Source organism: Macaca fascicularis, chromosome 6, assembly GCF_037993035.2.
Source record: "Macaca fascicularis isolate 582-1 chromosome 6, T2T-MFA8v1.1".
NCBI classification, from domain to species: domain Eukaryota; kingdom Metazoa; phylum Chordata; class Mammalia; order Primates; family Cercopithecidae; genus Macaca; species Macaca fascicularis.
In genome coordinates, this window is record NC_088380.1 from 131671566 (window position 1) to 131687575 (window position 16010).

A 16010-nucleotide genomic window follows, 5' to 3' on the forward strand; every position below is an offset into this window, starting at 1 on the left:
ACTCCCAGCTAATTTTTTTTTTTTTTTTTTTTTGTATTTTTAGTAGTGACAGGGTTTCACCTTGTTAGCCAGGATGGTCTCAATCTCCTGACCTCGTGATCCACCTGCCTTGGCCTCGCCTATTTGCTTTTAAAATATATCTGCAATGAACCATCTTCTCTGGCTCTCCTTTTCTCTCTCTCCAGTCTCTGTAACTTCCAGCCTTCATCATGTCTGCCATGACCACAGCTTGCTTCTCTTCTCACTGCCATCCCATCATTTATTGCAGGCTTTTATTGCTTTTCTCTTTCATTACTGCAAAAATCTACTGATTAGTTTCTATGTTTCCCTTATTATAACCCCACCCCACATGGAGATTGTCCATTCAATCATTCATTCATTCAAAAAATATTTACTCAGTGTCAAAAGGTACCTGGTCCTGGGCTAGATGCTTTCAATTTAACATTGAGAGAGGGAACAGACAATCTCTCCTTGAAAGTCTTGGAATCTTTTAAGAGTGAGACTGAAAACTAAAGGATTAAAGAAGTATGGCAAGAGTTACGATGGCAGAAGTACAGGGAGCAATGGATGAACATAGCAGGGTCACCTCATCTTATCGGGGAGGACAGGGAACACTTGCTCCAGGTGGTGATTTTTAAATATAAGCACTAAAGGATGAAGAGGATTTAGGCAGAAAGAATATTCTTGGCAGGAAAATTTTTTTGTGAAAAGGATCAGAAATGAGAGAGCATGTGTAAGAGAAATTCCAGTTGGCCAGAGCCTAGAGCTTGAGTGTCTGGGAGTGGGACAGGGCAGAATAGGTCTGGAGAGAGATCAAAGAAGAGATTATCAAGGGCCATGCTAAAGAAATCTGGTTGTCATCCTGAGGGCAATGGAAAGTGATTGGTGGGCTTTCAATAGGAAAATAATTGAATCATTTTGGGGGTGTAGACATATTTAGGTAGGTAGTAGATTAGAAAAAGCCGAATGCAAGAAAAAGCTGAGGTCATCAAAATGAGAAATAATAACTAACTGGATTAGAGTATGGCAGTGGAAGGGAGAGATGTGGAAAGATTTGAGGCACTACTAGGTGAATAGGCAAGGGGAGTTGCCTTATAATCTCGCCATAATAGATTATAAACTTTTTGAGGACTGTTGATTTGTTTGACTTGTATTTATTTATTCATCCAGCAATTATTATTCATGACACTGTTAGATGGGGAGCTTATAAGGCATTGATCTCCTAGTAGTGGGGACAGAAAAGGATCTAGGAAAGTGTGAAGCAGAGTAAGAGTTCTTATAGGGAGGTAAAGCAGAATCTGATGAGCTCCAGAGACAGCCTGAGTCCAGTGGTGATGAGAACTTTACAGAACAAAACCAGTGTTTTTCAGAAATTATGGTACATATTTACTAAATTGTTCTACTTTTACAGTTCGGAACTCTCGTTCTTTTCTCAGATATTAGAAAACTTCATAAAAGAAAAAAAATGTTTTTTCTTTTATTCTTAAAACCCATATTCTTGGTTTTTCCCCTTATATTTTCTCACTGCTGGCAGATTAAGAGTTTGTATATATTGGGCAAGATGATGTGCTGAAGAAAGTATGTGGTTTAACTACGAAGGACTGAGTGATTTCTGTAAATTACATAACAAAAATGGCAGCTTGCTGCAGTGTCCTCACATGACTGAAGGGCAAGGGAAAGTGAAGGGCATCAAACCTTCTCTTTCATAATAAACACGTTCCCATGATAACAGCATTACACCATCCATGAGGACAGAGGCCTCATGGCCTAATCACCACTGAAAGATCTCACCTCTTAATTCTGTTACAATCGCAATTAAATTTCAACATGAATTTTGGAATGCACAAGCATTTAGACCATAGCACCAGCATAACCCTGGATTAAATTCATTCAGTCCACATGTCTAGGAAAAGTAGATTATTGCTGCAAAAACCGGAGAGAAAAAACGTTGCTGGGGAAAGTATCTGCCAGTGTTCACCATGTTCTGGAAGAATGTTGCACTTTTAAAGTGTTTTATTCAATTATCTTATATAGTGCTCTGAAAATCAATTTAGAGATTTATAGTCAAAACCAAAGTAAGATTTTAGAGAATTGGCTTTCTCCATTGTGCACCCTTCCTTTTGAACCTCTCCTAAGCTTGAGCGAATTGAGTGAACTTTGAAACCGATTTGTATTGACACAATAATCCCCCGTGAGGTAATTGGCTTTCCAGACCCTGCAAGTTGGAGTCAGAGATGCTGCTTAGGAACTTCTGGGCACTGACTCTGCGTTTTTTCCACAGGAAATGATGCTATCGTATGACCATGTCACTGTTGAATGGGCTTAATATTTGTAAACATCTCCTTAAGTGGAAGCATTCATTGCAGAAGATGCATAAAAGCCTTCTGAATAGTAATGCTCCATTTAGAAAAGTTTCTCAAATCTCTTATGACCCTACCTAGTTTAGCCAACATTACTGGCAGATGCACACACTCCATAAAGATTTTAAGGAACCAAGGAGCACTGCATGGACATACGTTGCATTTACTTCTTTTTGTAGTGGTTGCTTTTCCCCAAGTTTCTGTATTCATAACTCTGTCTCTGATGGAGTCTAGATTCAGCTATACAGAAGGCCCTGTTGTGTGGAATCCCTTGATAGATTTGGATATGCAGCTCTGTGGATACAAGCTGGGGCACTGAATTGCTTTGCATAATGGAGGAAAAAGTATGTGGACCAGGGGATCCAACAGGAAGGGAGTGGAGCCTGGGTAATGGTAAACCATGTTCTCCATAATGTTTTTCTCTTAGTGGCCCACCAATATTCAGCAACATTGATTAAAACTCATGAAATTACTGGTGAGAGTGGATTGCTTTTGGAACCCAGAAGATAGGTTGCATTTCCCCTCTAGTTTTGCCCAGTACAGTAGAGAAAAAAGCATCCAATGAATAAAATGCTTAGAAAGCAGAGCTGTGGAATTTGCAGCAAATCTCGGGAATGAACTTGTTGAACTTGGACAGACCTAGGAGTCCCAAGGACTGTACAAATGGTGCCAGGCTATCTAGGGGGCAGTGGTCTCACCCAGGCTGTATATGTATATAAATGAAGTTCAAGTATTTCCATTTATTTTTGTAAGAAGGTGAAGCATTTTCTCCACAATATTGTAGAGACTATGAATTTATTTAACAAACCATTTATACAAAGGTGAACTCCACTAATTCTGGAGTTAAACCTGATCAAAACACTGGAAACACTGTGATAAGTTTAACCTCAGAGAAGTTTTTTGGGGACTTCAGTAGATGTTAGCTAATCACTCTGAGAGTTTAAGTTTCAAAGCTGCCCTAATACAACCACTACAGAAAATTGGTTGCAAAGCAAAATATATACATATTCTACAATTTAACAATTTCACTCTTGGGTGCATACTCAACAGAAATGTTTGTATACATTTACCAAAAGACATGTTAAAATATTATTCTATAATCTAGAAGATCATTCTATAGATCATAATTATTCTAGAATGATCTTCTTGAATATTCTAGAATGATCTTTTAGAATAATATAATTATTCTAGAAATATTATTTATAGAAGCATTGTTCTTAATTGCCAAAACTAGAAACAATACTAATGTGCATTTTCAGTAGATGGACAAATGAATTGTGGTATTGTTATACAATGAAGTGCCACATAGCAATGACAAAGAATGATCTATATCTACATGAATCACAATGATGAATGTCTCACAATGTGATCTCACAATGACTTCATTTATATAAATTTCTGAAACTGGCAAAACTAATAGTTATCCTGGAAGTGGTAACTGTAATAAGAAGAGGCATATGGGGACTTCAGGGCTGCTGCTAATTTCTTGATTTAGGGGATGGCTATTTCACTTTAGGAAAATGCACTGAACTGTATACTTACGATACATACAATATAGTGAATTGAATGTTGGCCCCTATAAATATATATGTCCATGTCATATCTTGGAATCTGTGAACATTACCCGATTTGGAAAAAGAATCTTTGCAGATGTAATCATATATACATATTCTACAATTCAACAATTTGTAGAAGCGATCATTTTGTATTATTTGGGTGGGCCCTAAATTCAATGATAATTGTCCTTATAAAAGACACAAAGAGGAGAGACACACAGATAGAATAGGAGGCAGAGTGGAGGGTCCACAGGCTAAATACCCAGAGAAGTCAGCAATGTGAAGATGGAGGCAGAGATTGGAGTGATGTGCCCATAAAGGAAGGAATGCTTGGAACCAACAGAAGCCAGGAGAGAGGCGTGACATGAATTCTCACTGGGAAAGCATCTTGAGGGAGTGTGGATGCCAGGTCCTTGATTTAGAACTTCTGGCCTCCAGCAGTGTGAGGGAATACATTTCTGCTGCTTTAAGTCACCAAGTTTGTGGTAACTTGTTTCGGCAGCCCTAGGAAACTAAGACATACATATTTCTTTATATGTTCTATATTTCAGTAGAGTTTACGTGAGAGGGCTTCCCTGCCTTTAGCAAGTGGTTGACAATGATGTAAAGATCATTTTAACTTGATCTATTCTAGATATTTTACTTACTTACAATAAAGAAGCATATGAGCTTAAACTTGTGTACATGCATAGGCATTTTCTGTCCTTTTGGGAAGAAGAATCCAGTCTTAGGGCCTACCGAAGGCCTGTTGGCAAGTGCCACACTGGAATCTGCCTTCCATGGGGAACCGGCTTGCCCTAGCCTCTCTTGGTCTCCACTTATTATGTGTAATATTCTTAACAAAACTACATATAACTTTTTGTATGCCACCTACAGTCTCTTTCATTATTCATTCCTGTATTAAGGGCAAGTTTAATTTTTAGGAACTTCTGAAAAAAGCTTAGGACACTAGGAGACCCAGCTTTTGCATGGTATTGCACATAAAGATGCAGAGATCAGCATCCCCAAATGACTAAACATACCTGCAATCTTGACTTAAATTTGTTGGAGAACATTTAAAGATATCAAATTTGTAACTCATTGCAATCGCTTTTTAAAAATCTTTCCTCTTTTTCTCTCTAACTTATCTTTCACACTTCTTAGGCACCCAGAAGCCTCTCTCTAGGCAACATTCCCCGTCAAATCTCTACCCAACACTCTTTCCGAAATTTAGCTCAAAAGAGTTACTTTCCTTCCTCTTTGCTTTTGCCTATGATTTCTCTATTCTCCCCTGAACTAACCTTGATTTTTTCCTTTGTAAATTTCCTTCTTTGCTTCTCCAGGTCTTGTTTTCTCTCTTGTCTTCACCATCAAGCTTCAAGACTTGAATTCACAAATTCAGCTTCTGTCTTGGGAGGCAAAAATGAGGGCAAGTGGAAAAAGGAAGCTTTTATTTAGGTGGTGAGGGTGGGGAGACAGTTGGGGAGAAGTAAGGAAAGAGATTGCAAAGACTTAAAATCTTCTAACAATTCACATCATATTAATATCACTTAAGATGACAAAGACTTGTGGTGGCTAAGGCTTAAACTGGCCCAGGACAATTCTTTCACTGATTTTTAGCATCTTTTTTTTTTTCCTCTAGAGTACATGCAAAATGAACCTCAGCTTCTATCTTGATAGAAGTGAACAGGCACATAAATACTATTTTTCAAGAACGAGGCACTGCCGTGGATATTTTACCTATTTAATATTCACAGCAACCTGGTGGTTATGAAATTCTTAATTTCAGTTTTACAAATAAGGATCCAAAGTAACAGAAAATTCAAGGTCACATGGCTAAAATTTATCAGGCCAAGACTCACACACAAGATTGTCTGCCGTCGAAGCCCAAGGCTGCTCAGGGGTTTAATCATGATTCAGTAATATCTTTGAGCACCCACTGGGTCATCAGGCACAGTGTTGGATGTAGAAACATAGAGATAGAAGATATAGTTTCTGGCTTGAAGGAACTGCAGTGCTCATATTTCCACTACAGCTCCCAGATTCTGTTACATGTTTCTACTTCTGTTTCAAAGGATCACATTTGGAATTGTAGCTTAAGGTTTTGCATGTTTCCTTTCATGACTTGTAATAAACCACAGGAATAGAAATTTCTTCTATAGGTGCTCTGTTTAACACACAGCATTTAAAAATCAATTGGATATTTCATAGACAATAATTTTGAAGAACTTGTTATTGGCTCATCACTGAGCTAGATGTTGTGCCATGGTTAATCCAGGGGAGAATGAGACACACTCTGACCCTCAAGCCGTTTGCTGTCTAGGGAGGAAGATAGCTGTGACCGCGTTCTGATAGCTAAAAGTAGTTGGAAGCTTAGAGCAGATGTAAACATCTTGCTCCAAGGAACAGGGTGTGATGAACAGGGAAACTATTGAATAATTTCATATTTGTTCTGTTGGTAGCATTTATAGACAGTATGTAGCTTATATTGTAGTTATATAGACTAATTTGGAGAGAAAACAGAGTATTCATTGAGATTTGGGTGCTAAGTATCTGTTTCTCATGTTGGAAAAAACCATGAATTTTGATCTATTTTTATTTGCAATTTTCACCTGGAAAAGTGAGTTTGCCTTAAATGTGGAAACTGGCCTTTCATGAAGCCATCCTTTCATATCCAATTTTCCAGTTGAACTGATGGTTTATGTTTCAGACCTTTTACATGAGTTTGGGGGGAAGCAATGATCGTAAAAAGGATACCAAGACAGAAACCATAAGAAGGTCATGCTAAAAACTAAAAGCAGACAGCAGAGATAGATGGGTTTATTTCTCCTCATTTTTTCAAACACCTGGTCCACTATTGCTTAGAGTTTCAGGCAAACAAGGCTTGATTTTCTGAGAATGTGATTGCAACAAGGGTGATATTGTGTGTTCTTATGAAATGGTTTTGTGCACTAGGTACTTGATCGAGAATAGTTCAATGAATAGAAAACATTCTCTATTTTTTTACACAAGTAATACATGAATAAGTTCTTGATGAAAAAGTTTGTAATTTTCTTTTTAACAACGTCTTCTCTACCTGTATATTCTCTTCCCTGTATTCATATAAATATAAAGATAGTCATTCTTCTGAACTTTTTAATATAGATCTATTTATTTATAGATACATACCTACATAGTGTATAGTTTTAAATTATTTTTGTATACATAGGATTAAGCTGTTTTCTACTTGCTTTTTTTTCTGTTAACAGTATGACCTGGAAAAGTTTTCATGACTCTGTTTATATAGATTTTCCATGCTCCTTTAAAATACTGGGCAATATTCTCCACTATGCATATAACGTAATTATTTTTAACCATGCCTTTATGGATGAACAACTGAGTTTCTAATTTTTTGATATTATACACTGTTTGATAATGGGTTTTCTCATATGTGCCTCTTTAGGAACAAGTGGAAGTATGTCTGTAACATAACACTTCATTGCAGAATTGTAATAAATACCAGCAAATTTCCTTCTTGAATGCTGAACTAATTTCACACCTCTTAATAGTGTATTAGTGTCTCTATTACCTAGATCTTTTCCAACACTGTGTATTATTATTTAAAATTTTGCCAAGGTGATAAGTGAAAAATAATCTCTTATGTTTTAATTTGAATTTCTCTGCTTACTAGAAAGTTTGAGGGAAATTCTCATGTGTATATTAGCCATTTTGCCTTTTATTCAGGAATTACCAGTGTCTGGCTTGGGGGAAAGCCCTGCTCAGATTTCTATATAAAATTCTTGAGAAGACTATATCCAAATTGTGAGAAGACTGAATGCTAATGTGATTAAATTTCAGCTTTACTTGGTAATTTCTAAATTTTGAAATAAGTTATTTGTTAATAGCTAAAGCTGTTTATCAGAATCACCACTTTTTCTTTGACTTTGCTTCTTTGGGGACCATTCTCACATATTCACATTCAAATTTGAACCTTTTTTTTTTTTGTGCCTAGCATCTGATTCATTTGCAGTAGAAGACACTCATCGATAACTACCAGCTGTCCTAGTTTGTAACCCGTGTCTGTCACAGGCTGTCCTTGATACAAATTTAAGATTGATCCTCTCCTTTATTCCCTAGACATCTAGGGTGACAAGGAGCTAGGCCAAACTGCTTCCCTGCTTCTCCCTGCTTCTTCCTGCCACCTGGCTCCTCATCTCACCTCTGAGAGGCTCCACCTGGGATCTCTACCGTTTCCTGGGTGTCCAGCAGTCAGAACTCCAGGCCCAGCAGGGCATGGTGGTGTGTGCCCGTAGCCCCAGCTACTCGGCTGGCTAAGCTGGAAGATTGCTTGAGCCTAGGAGTTGAAGGCTGCAGTGAGCTCAGGCACTGCACTCTAGCCTGGGAGACAGAGTGAGATTCTGTTTCTAAAACATAAAAAAAAAAATTTTAAAGGAAAAAAAAAGAACTCCAGGCCTAAGTTCTCCCAATGGGATGATGTTGCCAACACAAAAGTGGTTTCCTGGAGGCATATTAAAGGGAATTATCAACCTAAAACTGGACCTTGAATAAGACTTTGAAGGTTCTAAGGGGAAAAAGAAAGAAAATTTAAACTTTTCATCCAAAGATACCTAAGTTCCTAGTATTTCCTCTCTCGTGCTCCTCCCGTCCTCCCTGGCCACAGGGAAAAGGCATCTCTCCAGCCATGAAGTGGCGTCGTGGAGTGGTGAAGAGCAGGAACTGTGGAGTCAGATGTCTGGGGTGGCATAGAGCCTCTGTCACTTTTTAGCTGTGGGCGTAGCAGCTCCAACATAGCACCCACTGATCCTCCAGCCCCAGTTAAGTGTTCCAGTGGGTACAGCTCTAGGTGATATCTGACATCTTATGAAAGATTCTGACTCAGGATCCCCTAGCCACGCTGCGCTTGAATACCTAACCCACAGAAACCATGAAATATATAAATAAATTATTATTATTGATTTAAGCCACTATGTTTTGAGGGATTTGTTATGTAACATTCAGTAATCACTACCAGCTGTGTGACCTTGGGCAGTATTCACATGGGCAAGATGATGATAATAGCACTTTCTTTATAGGATTGTTGAGAGGATTAAATAAGTCATATATGTCATGTGCATATGTTAGTATTGACACATAGAAAGGCTATGTATTTGCTAACTATTAACTCTTTTTTGGCATGTCAGTCTGCACCATATCTGACCTTTTTAAGGAAATCTAATTCCCAGGTCGGGCCCAGGAACCCAATCCTTCCATCTCCCTTGACCAGGACACTATAGACCACAGCAGCTCATTCTCTGGAGTTTGAGTCAAGTGGACTAGAAAAGGACCATGCTTATTTGTCTGAAAAAAATATATATAATGTATCCCTAAAGATATTATAGTGTAAATCCCCATTTTCCAAAAGACAGTTTATCTACAGTGAATTCTAATACTTCACAGCACTCGATAGGTCCTCATTTCTCATCTGTTTACTTTGTTCAAGTGCTTTCCCAAACAGAAGAGCTTCCTATTCCTAATCCTCACCTGCGAAATGTGCATCCTGAGCTTTCAAGGTTTAGATGTGGAAAAAAGAAGATGACAAGCTCTAAATTGGCAGGAGAATGTTACGGAGAGGTGGTTGGTTCTTTTTTGTTCTCAATATCCATTTATCTCACTTTTAGAGATATCGGGCCCCTACCTGTTTGACAGTGGATGAGATTGTAAAGGTCATTTAGCCCAACTTCTTATTTTGGAGATGCAGCTCTCAAGTTGTCTCTCCTCTGTAGTAGTTACTGAATATCAAGTCTGAAAAAGTCCCTTGGGCCTGAGTTCCTTTCAGCACACACTAAACCTTTCCTTTTGTACTGTGCAGTGAGTGGACAAGAAGAGTTTCCATTGATAATTGTACCTTGGATATCTTCTCCATCCGTTGCACAACAGCTTTCTTGTCCATTCCACCATAGACTGAGGAAAGAGTTAGGAAAAAGGCTGGCGTCTCCATCTCTCCTATTTCCTAGAAGTATTGTTGACTCATAGGATGCTTTCCAATTTTATGTCCAGTGTATTTTGAAATACTTCAAAGAGGCCTTTGTTGCTAACTTATTTCTGGAATAGCCTTTCGTGGTTATGGAATGTTCCTTGGACTTGAAATATTGCCTTCCCCAGAGACTTTTTTTCTTCCATCTGTAAACACTGGTGGGAAAGGTGATTTGTCACATAACCCTACAATTTCCAGGTGTTTTGTTTTCCAATTTATGGGTAGGCTCTCAAAGTGGCTAATTAGTGGATCCTCCATCCTGTGGCTCTGCTTGCTGTGTAAACACATAAGGCATAGTTACTAGGCTCCAAATGGGATTTCCACAATTATTAGGGGGACTGTAAGGAAACATCTCTCTGAGAAAACTAGCAGAAACTAGTCTTTCCTGGAAACAATAGTCTTCATCTGGCCCCAAAGTTTTCAGCCAAAGAAAAAAGATGGGAGTTTGATATGCTGGGGTGGAAGGGGAGAAGCATTTAGACAGTCCATTAACAATCATGAGCCACAGTACAAACACGGGAGGTTTGCCTGAGTGTAGGAAAGCAGCAAATGTAAGAAGCAACGAAACAAATTAGCAACAGAAGCACCAGCTCTGCCTCTCCTTTGTGGCATTATTATTTAAAGTTCAAATGTCTTTGATACGATTAAATTAATCTTTTTTAAGGATCCTGCCACATTTGAAGAACCACAAAAGGAGGCTGAGTGAGCCGAAAGAAATACACAAGTGGATCAGCAACATGACAGCTGCTGCAGTGAAATCTGGGTTGTAATATGTCAGTTTCCAACCCATCACATATAATCCAGACAGAGACATAGCTTTTCGTCTGCCTCGTTATGATTTCCCTGTCTGGTGCGGTTTGGGTCACATCTGTTGGCTGCATTCTCATCTTCATGAGATCTGCATTGACTGATAGCTTAAACCCTGTGTTTATCTATGTCTGTGGCTCTTATTTCTCTCCCAGGGAAGTCTCCAGAGAAGCCCAGTATCCCCTGATGTGAGAGTCTTGCTTGGTTTTGTTAATCAACAGCCAGTGCCCACATTCAGGCATTCTGTATGTTTCATGCTAGGACATTGGGTGTGTTTATTACATATATCTTTTAACATTTATTATATAAGAAAAAAATTGATAAAACAAAAACATAAACCTACTTCCTGAATATATCAAACTGATTTAAAACAGAACTTCACACAATGAACAACCCAAGCTCACAGTTTCTTTGACTTTTGCATATTTTCTACTCATGCATTATTCTGTCATTTCGTGATAAAATGATTGAAAAACACTGCTTTAAGGCTCCAAACTTGGCTAAGGGCTATATAAGGATTTAAACTTTAGCACGCCTGTCTATGCTCAAGCCTTGGAAATCCTTTTGTATTTCATCCATTGCTAATGTTTCATATCTGCACGTTGAATCTAACCCTTGATTTCTTTTGTAGACATGTAATCTGAAGGCATGCAACATTCTGCAAATGTTGGCCCATAGTTTTATTTCATAAGGTCTTATTTGGTCTGTCGACCAAGTTTTGATTACTTCCATATTGCTCTTAATTGCCTTAATATCCCCAAAGACTTTCTTGTTCTGTGCATCCCTTTATCTTTGCTTCTTTTATCTCTTGCTGTGAGAGTACAAAATTGCTGACATATTCAATGTATTTAAATCCTGAGTGTTTTTGCAGAAGAGTTTTCAAATCTGTTTTAATTTTCTGATACTCAGCTGAGGACCATTACACATTCTGTTCAGTTAATCTGTTTTTAATCATATCTGTAAATGCTAAAGTTGTACATGAGAGAAATGATGCATAAAGTAAAACCAGACCAAGTGTACTTTCGCATATGTAAAATTAAATTCTTACTTTGTTCCACTTACAAGTTTTATTTTCCTATAGTTGTGTAGTCCTGACTTACACCAGAAGTAATCCGCAAAGAGTTTATGGTACTCTAGTGAAAAAACTCCAACTTTTTCATGTTTAAAATATTTATCGATTATTACTTATCCCCTTGCTATCATAATAAAAATTGATGAATGTAAATATACTTTTAATTCTATTTCATAATGTATCAGCTAAGATATATTCAGTCGTAAATAACTAATAATTGCATTAATAGTGGTATTGGCCATAAAGACAGTTGCTAACTTAACATAAATTCCAGAAGATCCAGGCTCCTTCCATTCATTTGCTCTTCCATCCTTGGGTAGTAGTCTATGACATCTTTTTTACAGTCATACCTATAGGCTTCCCTACTCGGTATGAATCTCACCTTTTTTGGGGAGAATCTTGGAAAACCTCACAGTCTTCTGTCTTATCTAGGCTGGAGTTGGACCACAGGATCACCCTTAGACTAATTATTGGCAAAAAGGCAAGAACTCATCATGACTGGCTTATGTGAACCACAATTATCCTGGCTTTCTGCTTAATAGTGTGTGTACAAAGAGTTTTGTTAAAAATAATGAGGCTGGATGGGGGATGGGAGTGTCGGAGAAAGGGATAGCTGTTTGCCACACTTAATAACTGTTCAAAGCTTAAGTCATGTTTACAGAGGTCATTACTGCTGTGTTTAGACCTATGAAGTCAGCTGAAATGTTCTCAAGTGTTTATACATTATTCCTTGTATTTTAAAATAGCACATTTTGTTGCAATATTTTCTTCCTGAGTACAGTGAGCACTATGAAATATACTGTTCTACACATGCAAAAGGGAAAACAGCAAAAGCTTAGCAGCAAGGAGAAGAAATTAAAAAGAGGGAAGGAAAAGGACAAAGACCAAATTGTAATGCATTTCACTTGCAAAATCTCTTTTCTTGTATAACAAATGCACTGCTTTGTGTTTTGACCTACTGATGGTGAATTATTTCCTCAGAATAAAACTCCGGAGCTCAGTGGGTGAAGGGTTACAGTCAGCAGAGTATAATTCTGAAGAATCTAGCCAGTTATCTAAATGAGTAAATATAGGAATGTGGAAAGCCAGTGTCTTTAGCCATTAATCTTCTCACTCCTCTTACTCTTTGTGTGAGTTTGATCCTCTATTTGTTCTGAGGTAGAACAAAAGTAAGCAGAAAAAGGTAATATAGAGAAGTAACACTTTTATTCCTAGGGCAGCCTCTGAGTTGACAATTAACTCTTAGCTCCCAGTTGAAGACTGGAGAAAATAATTACCCAAGACACTTCCTAGTTTACTTTGAAATGTAAAGGAAACATAACTACCTGTTTTACGGTTCTCTTGGGTACGAGTGACAGAAATTCATTTCAAACTGATTTAAGCAAAACAGGATTTGTGGGAGGGGAAGAATATTGGAGCAACACAGAGACTCACAGGGAGAACTCAGTAACCCAGACTTGACCTGAGCCAGGGACTGTGAGTGGCCTTGTAAATCTAAAATCTACTCATGTTTCTGCCTCTTTATGAGTTTTCACTTCTTCTTCTTCTTTTTTTTTTTTTTTTTTGAGACGGAGTCTCCCTGTGTTGCCCAGGCTGGAGTGCAGTGGTGCAATCTCAGCTCACTGCGACCTCTGCCTCCCGGGTACAAGCCATTCTCCTGCATCAGCTTCCCGAGTAGCTGAGACTACAGGCATACGCCACCATGCCTGGCTAATTTTTGTATTTTTAATAGAGATGGGATTTCACCATATTGGCCCGTTTGGTCTCAACCTCCCCACCGCAAGGTACCTGCCTGCCTCGGCCTCCCAAAGTGCTGGGATTACAGGCGTGAGCCGCTGCGCCTGGCCTCTTAACTCAGTGTTCTTTACATGGTGGGAGCCAGGGCCATGGGCAGCCTCTGAATCACATCCTTATTGCAATGTGATCAGAGAGGAAAGCACTATTTTCTCCAGGAAACACTTGAAACGTTCTGAGAAAGGACTCTGATTTTTCTGGCTTGGGTCATATTAGCATGTGTAGAGCAGCTACCATCACCCTCTGGAAGGATTTAGAGGGGTGACAAGACAGTAGGGTGAGGCGTCCTGGGGTTAGTCCATCTCGGATTATGTTCTGCCATCATGGTTAGGAGTACCAGGATGGCACAAACACTCCCCTACCAACCCCCGCCAGGACTGTGGCTGTGAAGAAATATTTCCGGGAGAAGGGAGTTGTGAGTGGTAAATGTCCACAGTGACACAGGCGTCCCTCTCAGCATTCCTGAGGTAATTGTGTGGTTCTGACACGGAAAATGAGTGAACAATGCTCTCCTATTTTGTAATGAGCTGATGTGGACTCCACACGGTAAGAAAAAAAAACTCCATGGTGTGCATGATGCAAGCCAGCTTTGAGAACCAGTTTAGGATCTCTCTTAGGCCCTGTACTGAAAGTGTTCTCCTAGAAGTTACTAGGTCCTCCTAAATGCCACTGCTCCTCTGTAGCCACACTCCCCCAGCTCATTCTGTTTAGACTCGCTGCAGCACTCTTATTTTAATTTATTCTGTCATTCAACAATATTATTTGATGCATCCTCGTGATTTGTTCAAAAGACAAGGTCCCTCTTCTCAGCAATACTTTCTAAGAGAAACAGGAAATGAAGTAAAGCAAAGATGGATCACTTAATTGCCACTTACAATAAGTACTATGAAGGAAATAAACAGGATACCATGACAGAGAGTCAGTGTTTATGAAAGTTCTGCCTACGTAGGATTTATTTGTTCATAATTCTTCTTAAGGAAAAGAAAGAAAAACAAAAAACAACAATAACAAAAAACAAACTCTCCTCAAGAATGGCTTTGGTAGCAGTCTCTCTCCTGGTCTGCCTTCAAGTTCTTTGATCTGTCTTTCTCTGGACTGACTTTCTCCTGTCTCTTTCTTTGTGACATAGGCAAACCCTGAGACCAAATAACGAATGAAGTGACTTCAATTCTCTCAGTCCCTCTTTCTTACTCTGAGGGCCTTTCCTCATTTATCTTCTACTTCCTGTTATTTCTCTTACTATGCGTGAAAAGTAAATTACTAATCTTCTTTAAACCTCCTCTTCTAAGAGAAATGCCTAAGAGAAAGCGAAGATTCTTGTTGGAAGAAACTGGTTAGGGAGAGGGAGGATCGTTTGGGGAGAGGTCTTTCCTACACTTTTCATGTTGCCAAAGCAACACCTTAGTCCAACTTTTCTGAGTAGACATGCAACATATCAGGGTGAGACAGTCTTTATTTTTCCAGTTGTATCCACTTTTACATTTTTCCATCTGTAATAGTTTTTCTTGGTTCTGAACATACTGATATAAACCAATATTGTCATTACATTTCATCAATATATAACAGCAGGTAAGTAATGGTGTTAAAGAAATCTCAGTGCTGTTTGGACTTGAGACGCTTTTCTCCATCATTGGACGTTATAAATATCCTTTCTAACTTTCCTCAGCTTTCCGTGCAGTTGAATGCCAGGTTACATATGCTCACCAGGCAACCAAAGTCCAGGATAAGGGCCAAGCTCGTCATGTCTCAGCTGTCATGTTTTCTCTCGGGATGAGTTGGTCTTCACCTCATTTTCAGGCTGGCCCCATTGTTTTGTAGTGATGGAAATCTGTCACCAAAATCTTGGTGGGGCTTCCCAGAATCCAGGCTGTGCTGATGTAAGTTATGGGGCCAAAAGGAGTTGTGGCTTGGCAAAGTGACATTTTATTTAAAATATTCTGGTAATGTTTATAAGGCACATTAAGCACTTTTATAATATTTTAAAAATCAAGGAAAGTTACTTGGTATTATCATCACATGTCTTCCAAGGAAACTGTTTTGAAAGTTGTGGTCCAACATTCCTAAAAACAAATAATTAGATTCCTAGCCTTATAGCGACGGTGTGATCAGTCTCTCAGAGAGTGAACCTTTATTGGTCCCTCCCTCCCCTTTCTTACTCAGGCTACTCTCTAATCATACTTTGTTTTCTTTTCTAGTCTTCTCTCTGTTGCCACAATATATATATATTTTTTTTTCTTTGCTAGCAGGCTCAGTTTTTCCAGCTGTTAGCTACTGGAGCTTTTTTATTATGATACATTTTTCTGAAATCCCTAGACTCCTTTATTTCTTAGGTCTGTCTTATAAGATAGTCAGCTCATGAAACAGACAATGGAGAGAATTTATTGAATGCTCACTGTGTGAACAGGAAAGGCTAAGGTAAGATGCAGAAA

The 16010-nt window shown here is 38.7% G+C and overlaps 2 long non-coding RNA genes across 2 annotated transcripts in view; both read left to right on the top strand.

Moving 5' to 3' along the window:
- Positions 1 to 11779, top strand: part of LOC102116283 (uncharacterized) — a 41976-nt gene extending 30197 nt beyond the window's left edge. The window contains exon 2 of the long non-coding RNA XR_006698845.2: positions 10573 to 11779. This is a non-coding gene — a long non-coding RNA (uncharacterized lncRNA). The remainder of the gene's footprint in view (positions 1 to 10572) is intronic.
- Positions 1 to 16010, top strand: part of LOC135971142 (uncharacterized) — a 323711-nt gene that overhangs the window by 96536 nt on the left and 211165 nt on the right. The gene's annotated exons all lie outside the window — the stretch shown is intronic.